The 14,123-nt window shown below is 43.1% G+C and overlaps 1 protein-coding gene across 1 annotated transcript in view; it reads right to left on the minus strand.

The window, feature by feature from the left end:
- The window catches only part of prdm14 (PR domain containing 14), a 102,299-nt gene that overhangs the window by 58,399 nt on the left and 29,777 nt on the right, over nucleotides 1-14,123 (minus strand). The window lies entirely within an intron of this gene.

Raw genomic sequence — 14,123 nt, forward strand, 5'->3', positions numbered from 1 at the left:
TGGTGGGAGGAAGCTCTTTGCTGATGGGCATGACTTTGCTTCTATCCCACAATCTCCATCATTGGCTAGTCATGGCTCTAATGATCACTCCAGTATTGGAGGAAGACTGTCCCAGCGGTTAAGTGCCAGAGAAAACACTTGCTATTAATTTAAGCAATCTGTAACTCTGGAAGGTGTTTAGGCAGCCTGCAGTGAGTCTGAAGCTGTCCAGTCAGGTCTCCTGCAATCAGCAGAGTGTCCCTTTAAAGGGCAAGGAAAGCAACAAGCAAGCACAACATGAGACCGTTCCTTGACAGTGATAGTGTGGAGCTTTGAGCTCCGTTTTATTTGGTGTGGAGGAAAATGGGCTGTGTACAAATTGTGATGTCATTAGGAGCACACCTGATGCCTGGATCAGGTCAATCACATTAATGTAGATCGCACATGGGGTGCCCAGTCCAAATTTGTAATTTGCAAGAAATTATTCAAATCTCCTCTGGGTAAAACTAAATTTTGTGCAATTGGTGCCTAAAAAAGTGAGTGCCACGCTTTCCAGTCTCTGGACTATTAAACGTCTCTTTCATAATCTTTTATGTCATTGAAAAACAATTGAAACCTAACCAAAGGCAAGGGTATACCTTCACATTTACCACCTGTTTGTTTCTGTAGAATATATATCCCCTATCACACAGTCAGCTCTGCTTTGATACAGATTATAGCCAAACTATCGAAAGCATCCATCCATTTTATAATGTATTTCATGCATGCTACCCAAAAATTGTTTATAAAAGAGTCACAGAGACATAAAGAGATACAGGACTGAAACAGGACCTTTGGCCCACCAAGTTTGCGCTGGCCTTCAACCACCCAGTTACACTAATCCTATTTTTATTCCTTCTCCCCATATTCTCAACAACTCTCCCCAGATTCTACCACTCACCCACACACTAGGGGCAATTTACAGTGGCCAATTACCCGACCAATCTGCATGTCTTAGGTATGGGGAAGGAAACTGGAGCACCCAGTGGAAACCACACAGTCACAAGGAGAACATAAAAACTCCGCAAAAGCAGGACCTGAGGTCAAGGTTGAAGCTGGGTCTCTGGTGCTGTGAGACTGCAGCTCTACTTGCTGTGCCACTGTGCTGAGGTGAATGATATTGTAAAAGTGCAAAGATATTTCATAATATTGTCTATTAATATTTGGAGTGAATTGCAAAATTCAGCAGATGGCATTCGCCTAAACTAATAAAGTAATTTAAGTAAAAGGAAAAGTTATATTTATTTATTTATATTTGCACAAATTGATTAAAGCTCATATTTTGAGGTGAGCAATATTATGAGTAACACCAAATCAAGGAAATCATAAAATTTATAATTGTCCCTTCCCTAAAATTTATGAAATTACTTTAAGTAAGCTTGAATATAATTGAACCCTCCCCCACTAGCACTGAAGGCAAAGGCACTGTTCTCCAGAGAGACCAATAAGGTCCCAGTACACTCTTTTGTTCATTGTAAGATGGCTGTAACTGAGCGCTACAGTTTACTTAAATCGAAGGAAAAGCCAAAAATCAGGGTTTATACTTCTGGTAATGATTTAAAATGTATACATTTCATTCACAGCTAAGGACCGAACTGAACTCTACTTGACCAAATTAACCATTCACAGCATGGGCTCACACATAAAGATGTTTAGTGTTTAGCGTTTGGATTACAAGAAAATGATGTCCATAGCCTGGCTTCCTATAGTTACAGAGCTAAAACCCAGAAATATTCTATGAGGAAATAGGAAAAATGCTTTCCCACAATTTGTTAAACAGATGCATTGAATGTGAAAGTAAATTGTTTGGTTGCCGAGTTCTGCTAGTTGATTTTGCCATCAGGCTAATCTAAGTTTCTGTGCCCTGTTATTGACAGCAAGTCAACTGATGGTAAATTAAATTAAATTGGTAAATTTGTTTATTATTGTCACATGTACTGAGATACAGTGAAAAAGTTTGTTTTTCATGCCATCCATACAGATCATTTCATCACATAAGTACATTGAGGTAGTACAAGGGAAAAGCAGTAACAGAATGCAGAATAAAGTGTTACAGTCACAGAGAAAGTGCAGTGCAGGCAGACAATAAGGTGCAAGACCATAACTAGGTCAAGAATCCATCTTATCATACATGAGGGCCACTCAATAGTCTTAAAACAGTGGGATAGAAGCTGACCTTGAGCCCAGTGCTATGTGCTTTCAGGCTTTTGTATCTTCTGCCCAATGGGAGGGGGGAGAAGAGAGAACGTCCGGGGTGGGTGGGGTTTTTGATTATGCTGGCTGCTTTACTGAGGCAGTGAGAAGTGTAGACAGAGTCCACAGAGGGGAGGCTGGTTTCCGTGATGTGCTGAGCTGTGTCCACGACTCTCTGCAGTTTCTTCTGGTCTCAGGCAGAGCAGTTGCTATACCAAGCCCTGATGCATCCAGATAGGATGCTTTCTATTAGGCATTGATAAAAATTGGTGAGTGTCATCAGGGACATGCCAAATTTCTTTAGCCTCCTAAGGAAGTAGAGTCACTGGTGAGCTTTCGTGGCCATGGCAATCTACCTGGTTGGACTAGGACAGGCTATTGGTGATGTTCACTCCTAGGAACTTGAAGCTCTCAATCCTCTCGACTTCAGCACCGTTAATGTAAACAGAAGCATGTGCACCAGCCCCTTTCCAAAAGTCAACGATCAGCTCTTTGTTTTGCTGACATTGAGGGAAAGGTTGTTGTCATGACATATGCCTCTAGGCTCTCTGTACTCCAACTCATCATTATTTGAGATTCAACCCACTCCGGGGGTGTCATCTGCAAACTTGTAGATAGAGTTAGAGCAGAAGCTGGCCATGCAGTTGTGAGTGTATAGGGAATAAAGTAGGGGGCTGAGGACACAGCCTTGTGAGGCACCAGTGTTGAGGACAATCGTGGTGGAGGTACCGCTGCCCATCCTTACTAATTGTGGTTTGTTGGTCAGGAAGACAAGAATCCAGTTGCAAAGCGCTAGGAGTCCCAGGGCTAAGAGTTTGGAGATGAGTTTGCTTGGAATTATAGTATTGAAGGCAGGGCTGTAGTCAATAAATAGTAGTCTGACATAGGTGTCTTTACTGTCCAGATGCTCCAGAGATGAGTTTAGGGCCATGGAGATGGTGTCCGCTGTGGACCTGTTTCAGGGGTATGCGAATTGCAGTGGGTCGAGGTTGTCTGGGACACTGGAGTTGATGCGTGCCATGACCAGTCTCTCGAAGCACCTCATGATGATTGATGTCAGAGCCACTGGGCGGTAGTCATTAAGGCACGTTACATTATTTTTCTTACGTACCAGGATGATAGTGGTCTTCTTAAAGCGGGTGGGAACCTCAGATTGAATTAGGGGGAGGTTAAAAATGATCTGACATCTGCAACAGTGACTGTGGGTTCAGGTGCATTGAAGGCTGTTGGGATGGGTGGTGACGTTCCATTCCCCTTCTGTTCAAAGTGTGCATAGAATGCGTTAAGATCATTGGGAAGGGATGCGCTGTTGTCGGCGACATTTCCCAACCATTTTGTAGCCCGTTATAGTATGTAAGGCCTGCCATAACTGACGGCTGGTCTGGGACTGGTATTGCCTCCTGGTATCCCTGATAGCTTTACGAAGGTCATACCTCGATTTCTTGTATAGGTCAGAGTTACCCTATTTGAACACCACAGTCCTGGACTTCAGTAGGAAGTGGATCTCCCAGTTTATCCATGGATTCCTATGGGAGAGTGAGCTAATGCTCACAGTCTCAATCACAGAAAGGTACAACAGAGCAACAGACCTTTCAGCCCACTGAGTTCAAGCCGACCATCAACTACCCATTTCCATTAATCCTATTTTCATTATCTCCACTTTCTCAGGAGCCCAGATTCTACCGCAAACCTACGACATACTAAATGCAATTTACAATGGCCAATTAACCTACCAACCTACACCTTTTTTAGGATGTGGGAGGAAACTGGAGCACCCAGAGGAAACCCACATGGTCACAAGGAGAACATGCAAATTCCACACAGACAGCAGCCAAGGTCAGGATTGAACCTGCTTCTCTGGCACTGTGAGGCAGCGGTCCTACTAGCTGCCTCCCTCTAGGAGGCAGAGTGGTGCAGCTCATAATTTTGGTAGGTTGAGCTCAAAATTTTGGCCTGTAGCTTGGCAAAGGTGCTTCTTCAATATCTGACATCTTAAGATTTTTTTCATCTTGTACAAAATAGGTAATCCATCAGGGAAATCCTAAGCAACTGGAAAGCCTTTTGCTGAAATATTGTTGCAGATGGTGCATCCTCTCTGAGCTGCACAAGCAGCTCTGATTGAATCTCTGCAGCCACTTGCTTGGACAATGGTGGCTGAGGTGAAGTTGGGCCTGCCCCTACACATTTCCTTAGAAAATCTATCTGGCAAAAGAAACTAAGGCATTCTTTTCCTTTAAGATTAGAAGTAACAAAGTCAGTAAACTCATCACAAAATCACTGTCACAAAAACTGATGAGTTAATTCAGTAAAATTAACCACTTAGGCCTGACTGTTCATTCTTGTGATCTAATCATGTGATTGTGATGATTGTTATAAACCCTACAAGTATCTCACTTGCTTGAAATTTGAACCCCCCCCCCATTAAATTATCATTTAGTAATCACTGCCGAGTATTTCTTTATTCCAAATTTATTTCATGCCATTAAGCTGTGAGCCTGTAGATTGTTATAATCTGCCTCACTCCATTTGCAATTGTTTTATTTTTTAAAATATCAGCACCGTGTAAATGCCTTTTGTTACAATGCCTAGTCACGGAGAAGATCCCCACACCACATTAAGAGAACACAACAGATACAGCCCATTGAAGCATCTATGATATGTAAGTGGGCTACCTTCACATACAAGCTATTTAGCCCTGGGGCTTACCATTATGGGGATGACCATTATCACAGTCATTGTCATGATTACCTGCAAATCTGCCACAGCCCTATTTCTATTACTACCGAGAATATATATATATATCAGGTTGGAGCAGTGAATGCCATCATTAGTAGGAAGGGGGAGGGGAGTAGTTAATAGGTAAACTTACCCTCTTAGACTATTTTTGTACCTGCTTTGTTAATTCCAAGTGACATTTATTGATGCGTTAAGTTTACCACCCCTTCCATCCATCAAAAGGACAACTGCGAGGCCAGTGCATTTGTGATCAGTAGTGCAGTAATACCTTGCCATATACATGCTCTTATCAGCAGATTGTGCACCAGGGACTTGATTATTGGACTTCTGCTCCTCCACTAAGGCCATCATTGGCAACCTTCCTTTCAACCACCCTTTCATACTAATCCAGTATAACTGCCCTCAAACCATACACCAGGAAATCTAAATTTTTAATCAAGTATATAAATGAATGCCTGTGGTGCAGTGGGTCACAAATAAGGCACAGCAATCAAATTGTTTGACCTCAGGCTTAAGGACCAAACTCTCATAAGTTCTAAGTGATTTCTTATTGATAATCAAAGCTGCAGAGATGAGATAAGACTATCTAAATTAGAATATAAAATATGTTTTATTAATGGAATTGACTGTTTATGAAATGCTGGCGATCATTGATGAGCATCATGAGGCTGTAGAGATGATTGGGATTTATAGCTGGGACAATAAAATACAGGACCAGAAATCAACACTCGCCCTTTATAAGTCACTGGCAGGGCCCTCTATGTGGACAGAAAGGAAAATAAATAATTTGGATTTATATAAAGTTTTCTTGTGATGTCAGGATATCCCAAATACACATCCAATGAAGTATTTTTTAATGGAATCCACAATTGTTATAAAGCAAATATCTGAGAGCCAATTTATGCAAAGCAAAGACCCTCAAATTCTGTGAAATTAATGAAGAAAATCTGTTTTTTTGTAATCTTGGTTGAGGAATGAATATTGGCCAGGGCACCAGGGGAATTCTGATCTTCTTTGAAATACTTTATGGAACATACAACTCGTCTAACCACTCAGTCCAGTCCTAATTCCCTCACACAACCCAGGATATTGAAGTCCCGGAGAAATCCCAGAGGGGGACTACCAAAATGTTACTTAATTGCAGCCTTTTTAGTTGTCTGGGCAGGAGAACAGTGTCAGCATACTGGGACTTTATTCACCACAGAAACATAGGAAGAACAGATAGCCCTGGATATTCAGACATAAAATAGCAACAAAATACAATTATCCAGCTATTGTATGGTCTGTATTCACATAGATCCACCACTAACTTCCTGGGATCCATTTCTTTTGTTTCCTGATGTCTGGCTAAAACAGTCGTGATCTTTAAGATATGTAAATTAAGCACCTGTAAGCAGTTAAGGAAGCACTATTCAAAATTCATTGGGGTCAATAGGGCTGGGATTCATATTACAGGATTTTTCAGTGGCCCTGAGACTATTAATGTCCAGTCAATATTCAAAAAAACCACAATGTTCAGATAGGAAGTCAATGCCCCTCCAATTTGAAAGATTAGTTGTAGAATCATAATCCTACAACAGGCCATTCACTTCACTGAGTTCACACTGACCATCAGGCACCCATATATACTAATCCAATTATACTTCCTCCACATTCCCATCAATTCTTTCCAGATTCTACCACTCACATATACACTCGGGACAATTTACTGTGGCCAATTAACCAACCAACCCAGACATCTTTGGAATAAGGAAGCCAGAAACCAGTCACAGAGAGAGCATGTAAACTCCAGGCAGACAGTACAAGAGGTCAGGATTGAACCTGGGCAGCTAGAACTGTGTGGCAGCAGTTTCACTCACTGCACCACTGCCCCAGCCCCCAGTCTTGGGATTCACAATGTCCTCCCTCGCAATGCCCTCTGTTAACCTGCTTTGACGAAGTCCCTCCTGATCCTTAGCTGAGTGACGTTGCAGAGAAAGAGATCTCTTTCCACAGATTATCTGCTTATGGGGGGTGGTGGTGGGGAAACCAAAGGCAATAACTCATGCTAAATGGAGACACAAGAGACTGCAGATGCTGGAATCCGGAGCAACAAACAAGATGCTGGAGGAACTCGGCGGGTCAGACAGCATCTGTGGACAGTGGACATTTTGGATCAAGATCCTTCATCTGGACTGAGAGATAGAGGGGAGATAACCAGTAGAAAGAGGAGAGGGAAAGGGGTGGAGCAAGAGCTGGCAAGTAATAGATGGATCCAGGTGAGGATGAGGGCAATAGGCAGAAGGGGGAGGGAAGGGTGGAAACGGCGACAGGCGCTGGGAGGTGATAGGTGGCCGCATCAAAGAGCTGCAGATGATGGAATCTGATAGGAAAGGAAAGTGGAGCGTGGAACCAAATAAGGGAGGTGGGGTGGGGAGATGGGAACATTGGGGGGGGAGGGGACACAGTGGAAGATGGGCAGATGGAGTGGGTAGAGGAGGGGAACGAAACAGAGTGATGGGGATTTGGGAGGGTGTAGGAGGGACTGGGTAGATCAGGAGGAGAGAGAAAAGGGACAGAAGGGGAGCAGTTTACCTGAAATTGAAGCATTGTGTTCATGCCGTCGGGTTGTAGACTATCCAGACGAAGTACAAGGTGCCCTCTTCAGGTCCTCCACCCCCTCTGAAAGGATTTCCTCTCCCACATTCCAGTCTGTACATCACTGCACCCCTTGATCTGCAGCTGCCCACCAACTCTCCTATCTCCCCTCACGGGTGCCAGTCTGATGACCTCTGCTCACTGCTCCCCTCACCTCAAGCCTTGCCCATGCACCTTGTCGCCTCCTCACCCATCCCTATTGTCCATTTCCCAGCAAACCCACAACAATATGCACTTCTCCACACCCGAACCCAACCCCTTCTCATAAACACTGGACTCCCAACGTCTTCCCCAGACCTGACCTGAGGAGAGGAGGAGTCGGTGACACATTTGCAGCTGCACCCCCATTCCACAGCCTAATGTGTGCACTGGAATCCCAAAGTTCTCTTTCCTCCCATTCTTCTATTCACTGTGAAAATGTCTCATACTGATGTAAAGCTCATCAGTTTCTCAAATGACTCCTCTTCACAAATACACCTAAAGAGCAAAGAGTGACATGTTTTCAATTCTAAAGCCTCAGAGAAAGCCCAAACCTGTTCACACTCAATGCTGACACATAAGCCCTTTCTGCTGGCTGGTGCAGAAACTCTTAACCTAGATATCTGAAGCAAATAAGACAACTTTAGCAACAATCAGGCTGAGAGTTACTTAGCAGCAGAATCCAAGGTTTAAGAGAGGATCGTTGCTCTACTTCATGGCTCAGAACTGTAGGAGGTAACTAATTTACCTATCAAACCATTAAGGAAACCACATCCAGGATAATCTAATGCAAGGATGTACAAATTGAGATCCCAGGGGTCAATATTTTTGCAGATTTTCAAAACATGGAAAAATTGGCAAACTTTATATTTTCCAAATTATATTATTTCATTTATATTTCTCTACCAGATAATTGCCATCAGGTTTTGGTTAATAGGACTATTATCCACAACAAGGTGCCCAATCGTGTATCACCAAAACTCAAGGCCTAAACATATTTTTCTTATTGTGTATTAATCAGATAGGGGACCTTTTCCAATATTTTCCCTTTTCCAGTCTAAGGTTGCTTTGGCTAACTGCTATAGCATTCCTACCACGGCATTGCTGTGATACTTCATATACGCACTGTTTTCACAGTAAGAGCTGGTTTCAGATAAGTGTTGTATATAGTAAACACAATGTTACTGTGACAAGGCCACCTGTACAGAGTCTAAATTATTCCTCGGAAAGAATGTCTATAGCTTAAAGAATTTAACAAGGCACTACATATTATATATTACTTGTGCTAATGCTTTACAAAATAATTACTTCCTTTCCATTTGCCTGCCAAGTGCCAATTTTTAGCTGGTGTACACCGGACATTGGGGAAGGACACTGGTGCAAAGTCAGCCTGATGCATCTGCAGCCTTTCAACAATGGATTGTCCTCTCATCTGTTCTCTCCACCCACTGATTGACCAAACATGAGGGAGAAGTGAAGCCAAACATTGGGAATTTGAAAGACAGCTTGCACACTCTGGCACAATGTGAAAATGTAGAGCACAGTTTCAGAGAGGCCCTGAAGTTGACTTGCAGACAGGACAAATCAAGAACAACTTAACACTACACCATGCAACACTCTCCCCTCAGGAGCACAGGGAGCATCAGTGAATGCAGAGGTAGTTGCACACCTCCTGGCAAAAGCAGGGATCCTGTTGAAAGATTACAATATTGTATCATGGAAGATTTAAGAGAGATGGTCCAAATCTAGAGAGGTAGTTGACGGTATACATAACGAAATTCTGCTCCCGCTAATAAGAGGGTGAGTAGCCAGAGGAATGGGATTTTTGGATCATTTGAAAAAAATTCCAGGGTGAAGATGAGGAATCTTTATAATTCGTGCAATGAGTTGTTCCAGTCTGCATTGCACTGCCTCAAAGGGTGGTGGAAGCAGATTCAAAACGGATTGGATATGTACCTGAAAACCTGAGACATTGTTGGGAATACTCAGCAGGTGAGCTTCACTTCTGATTTCTAGTACTTGTGGTATTTTGTTCTTGTTTGAAAAAGGAAAGACCAAAGAGAAGGATCAGAGGCATGGGAATATTGGGATAGTTTATTGAAGAGCCATCATAGAAACAAAGGGCAGAATGGCCTCCTTCTATGCTATACCTAATCACGATTTGAACATGGCAAAAGTTAATTGACAAAGGCCAAATTTCAGACTGAGGCTTGAGTTGTGAAGTAGATATGCCTGAGGGGAATTTCAGGGCAAAGTGTCAAAGGCCAGTAGCATTCCCTGCTAACCTCCTGATGCAGGCATGCTGTGTTTCAGGCACATACTCTCAGAGCAGTGATTTATCTGCTCCCACATCTTGTTCCGTGTCGAGGTGAATGATTGAACAACAGTAAAATTCACATGAAAATAGAAAGCATTTAGAGCACTGGGTCAAGCTCTTTGGGATAAGCTCTTCAGTTTATTGATATGTACATTCATAAACAAAGCTCTCTGGGGTGTTTTATGCAGTGGATTAAATTTAATGAATTGTAAACTGGAGCTCAGACCCTCAGTGGAGAACACATTCAGAGATCAGTTCATCCCTCTATCCAATGGGAACAGATTTGGTCTTTTTCTTTGGTCTTGCAGGGGTAGCAGTAATCTTTTCTCCTTCCAACCACACACTGGAAACTCTTTGCTGCCTGATATACAGTGGTATTTATTTTCAATGCTAGTTACTGGTTGGTGTGTTCAGTGCTAGCTACTTGTTTTAGTGGTAGTTAGTGGTTAGAGGCCTTGTTCCTCTTATGTAAAAAAACAAACCAGAGTTTGTTTATAGCACAACACAGAAAGAGACAATTCAGGCTTTGTCTTTGCGATAGAATTCAGTGCTAAATTCCACCGCGCTACTCTCTTTCCAAAAGAACTATATCCTCCCCATAGTCCTGTGTTCTCCACAATGTAGAGCATCCTCCCCATAGTCCTGTGTTCTCCACAATGTAGAGCATCCTCCCCATGGTCCTGTACCCTCCCTTCCTTCATTTATCTAGCTTTTCCTCAAAGATGCAACAGTCTCTGCCTCACCCATTCCTGAGGCAACATGTGCCATGGACCAATACTGGAATTCTGACTTTGAAAATTACCAGCGGCAGGAGTGGTGCATAAACCAATGACATGCAGCAGGCCTTGGAATGTTGTTTGTGTAAGCACCTCCACTATAATATTGCACACACTGTCTCGTCAAAATAAATATGCATAAGGGTTAGTGGTAGAACTCGGAGAGCAGACAGATCCCGGGTCTTGTGGTGAAGGTTGCAGCTGGCAGAGACCTGAAGAAGGGCAGAGAGAATCGGAGCCTCAGTCAGTGGGAAGGGATCAGGACCTCAAGGGTTGGGCCTAGGGCTCATGAGGAGGGAGGAAATCTCTTGTGGTGTGGAACTCAGGGTCGCATTTGTATCAGGGACTGAAGGAGTTTATCAATGAAGGGTAAGTAGAAAACTATAAGTGGGGTGCATTGCTGTAGATGGATCCTACCTTCCTGCGTTCTCCCTTGGGTTCTCCCATCCCTACACCCTACCTCTTCTATAACAGTTCTCTCACCTCTCTGCTCACAATCCTGCCTGACTGTTACCAACCACTAGTCTACTAATCTGGATTTCCCTCCCCGTTACCACCACCACCCTCCCCCCACCACCAACTACCAACCCACATCCTTCCACCCACCCTTAGCACCAGCCACAAGCTTAAGCCCCCAACAATATGCCAGCCAAACCCTTCCACCAGTCCTTCAGCCTCATCCTCCTTCAAATCCATGGCCCAAGCTCTCTTCCAGCCTTCTTGCAAACTGCCAGAATAACACCCCCACCAATATATAGGACAACCACCCTCACCCACCAATCCAGACCCCCAACACTGTCAGTGCCACTCCCACAGTGGTGAAGTCTTTCCCATTGTGAGGCTGATTTCAGTATCATACCATCCTTGGACCTCAGTCCATTTTCCAGGGGGAGGCCCTTGAGTCATATGTTTGTTAGTCCGCCACACACCACCAATTTAGCAGCACTAAAAAGGCAGTGTCTAAAATCTAGACAGGTACAAAAGGAAAATTGTTTGTTGTTTTTGCACTGGACATTGATCTGTGAGATAACTTCAGCATTAGTTGGCCATCTCACTCAGCGAGCTCAATCAGAAAGTTGGGGTGAAAATTTTTAAAATGCCATGTTGGTCACTTACAAGACAAAGTAAAATGGAAGAAGCAGCTTAAAAATATGGCAAGAATAGTGGAAATCCAGCAGACTGGGAGAGTTAAGTCTGGGGCAGGAAGAAAGTATTAAGAGCTACAAAAAAAAAGAAAGTAAGATAAAACTGTGCAATGGTAGTCGAGGCAATGGTAAAGTTCCACAAAAAAGATTATATTAGTGAGAAAGTAAAGTGCATGGAATTGAAGACAGGTTTGTGGGGTAATGTGTAGGCCAGAACTTGTTGGTGCCATCAGAGAGTTGGTAAAGTGGACACATACTCTCATTGGCAGTTAAGATAGGAGAGAACAGAGAATCACCAGAGTGATGCTGGGTCTAAAAAAGACATAAATTTGATTTTCTTCCTTTTTATATAGAGCACTGAAGGTGAATCACTTAATTATCTTGATAAACTAAGAAACCATTCAACCCACTGTGTCCCAGCAGATCAACCCCAATCCCTTTCTCTTATTTTCCTGAAGCCCTGCAACTTATTCCTTCTCACATGCCCATCTACTCCCCTTTGGTTCTTTTTGCCATTTACCTACACCGAGGAGGCGGTGATTTACCAGTAACCAATTACCCTATAAGTATATCTTTAAGACATGGGAGGTAAGCAAAGCAACCATCCAAAACCCACATGGTCACAGGGAGAACGTGCAAGCTCCACACCGACAGCAACTGAGGTCAGGGTTGAACCCCAGTCCTTGGAGCTTTGAGGCAGCAGTGCCAACTGCTGCACCACCATAATGCTGAAGTTGATTAAAACAACTGGAGTCGATAGGCAAATAAAGAGATGATATTTCCTGCATTGGGGAACCTTGAATAAGGGAGCATAATCTTACAAATTAAAACTGGGTAGCAGAGTAGCAAACAAAAACAGAAGATGCTGGAGGTGCTCAGAAAGTGAGGGAGCAGCTGTGAAGCAAGAAATAATCAATGTTTCAGCTCAATGACTGCTCATCAGAATTGAGAAAACTTAGAAATGAGCAAGTTTGAAAATGAGCAGGCAAATGGGACGAGCTCAGTCAGGCACTTGGCCAGCATGGACGAGTTGGGCCGAAGGGCCTGTTTTCTGTGCTTTATGACTCTAAGTTTTAAGATGCAAAGAAAGGGAAAAGGGGATGGAGAAAAGTCTGATCGGAGGAATGCAGGGGAGATTAGATGATAAAAGGCTGATAATGCAAGGTGAAAGACAGGGGTAAGGGATGAGGACGGGAAGGAAAGATCATTCTGGAGGAGGTGTAAATACAGAACAATGATCTGATATGAAGGTTGGGTGAATGCTGGAAATCTAAAATAAAATGGCTGGAAATGGTAATTATCTGAAATTACTGCACACAATATTGATTCTGGAAAAATGAAATATAGCTAGTAAGAAGGTAAGGTGCTGATCTTCAAACTTACATTGTGCTTCATTGGAACAGTGTAGAAAGTCAAAGACAGCGGATTGGGTGGGAGTGGGATGCAGAATTAAGGTGACAGGTGGCAGGATGCCTGCGGTCATGCCTGAAGAACAAAGAGAGGTGGCTAATAAAGTGGCTGCCCATCTGCTTTTGGTCTCCCCAGTGTAAACAGGGAAGAACAAAGGAGCAAGTATGTCATCTCTAATAGTTGCACTGGAAGAAGTAGTGGTAGAGGAGTGAGTATTGAGAGCATTAGAACATCCCAGAGGGAATGGTCACTTTGAAAGGCTGAGAGGAGGAACTGGTTAAGTGCATCTAGTGGTGGCACTAGGCTGACTGACTATTGTGAAACACCTCTGGACTCAACATTAAAGGACTGTTGAAGCATTCTTTTTAACTCCGGTTTTGTCTCCACAGATGCTGCCTAATCTGGTGAGTCTTTCCAGCAATTTCTTCTTCTATTTCAGAATCCGGCATCAATAGTATTTTACACCTCTCCACAGGATAAAATTAGAAAGCAATTCTGCACACAAGGTGTAAATGAAATCTGGTACCTTCTTCCCCAGAAGACGTGATTGCTGGGCTAACTGAAATACTCAACACTGAGGATGACATCTTGGCTCATCAAGGGATATTGGGCTGATAAATGGAGCTGAGATATAGATCAGCCATGGTCAAATGAAGTCTTGATTGGCTTGTGTTTTTATGTAGGGAAATGAAGTGATGATGGTGATAGTATTCATCAGGGGGAAGAAGGAGGTCTGAAGGGCTTGTTTCCTTGCTTGTACATTTCCATGATGCCATGAATTCTATGAAGTAGCCGATGATGCTTTGCTACAATGAAGATACGATATAGGTACAAGTTGTTGTTTGCTGAGAGAATTCCAATCTTGTTGCCAGTGAAAATTCAGTGGATAACGTATGTTTAGGCTTCAAGAAA

This window comes from Pristis pectinata, chromosome 9 (assembly GCF_009764475.1).
Source record: "Pristis pectinata isolate sPriPec2 chromosome 9, sPriPec2.1.pri, whole genome shotgun sequence".
NCBI classification, from domain to species: Eukaryota; Metazoa; Chordata; class Chondrichthyes; order Rhinopristiformes; family Pristidae; genus Pristis; species Pristis pectinata.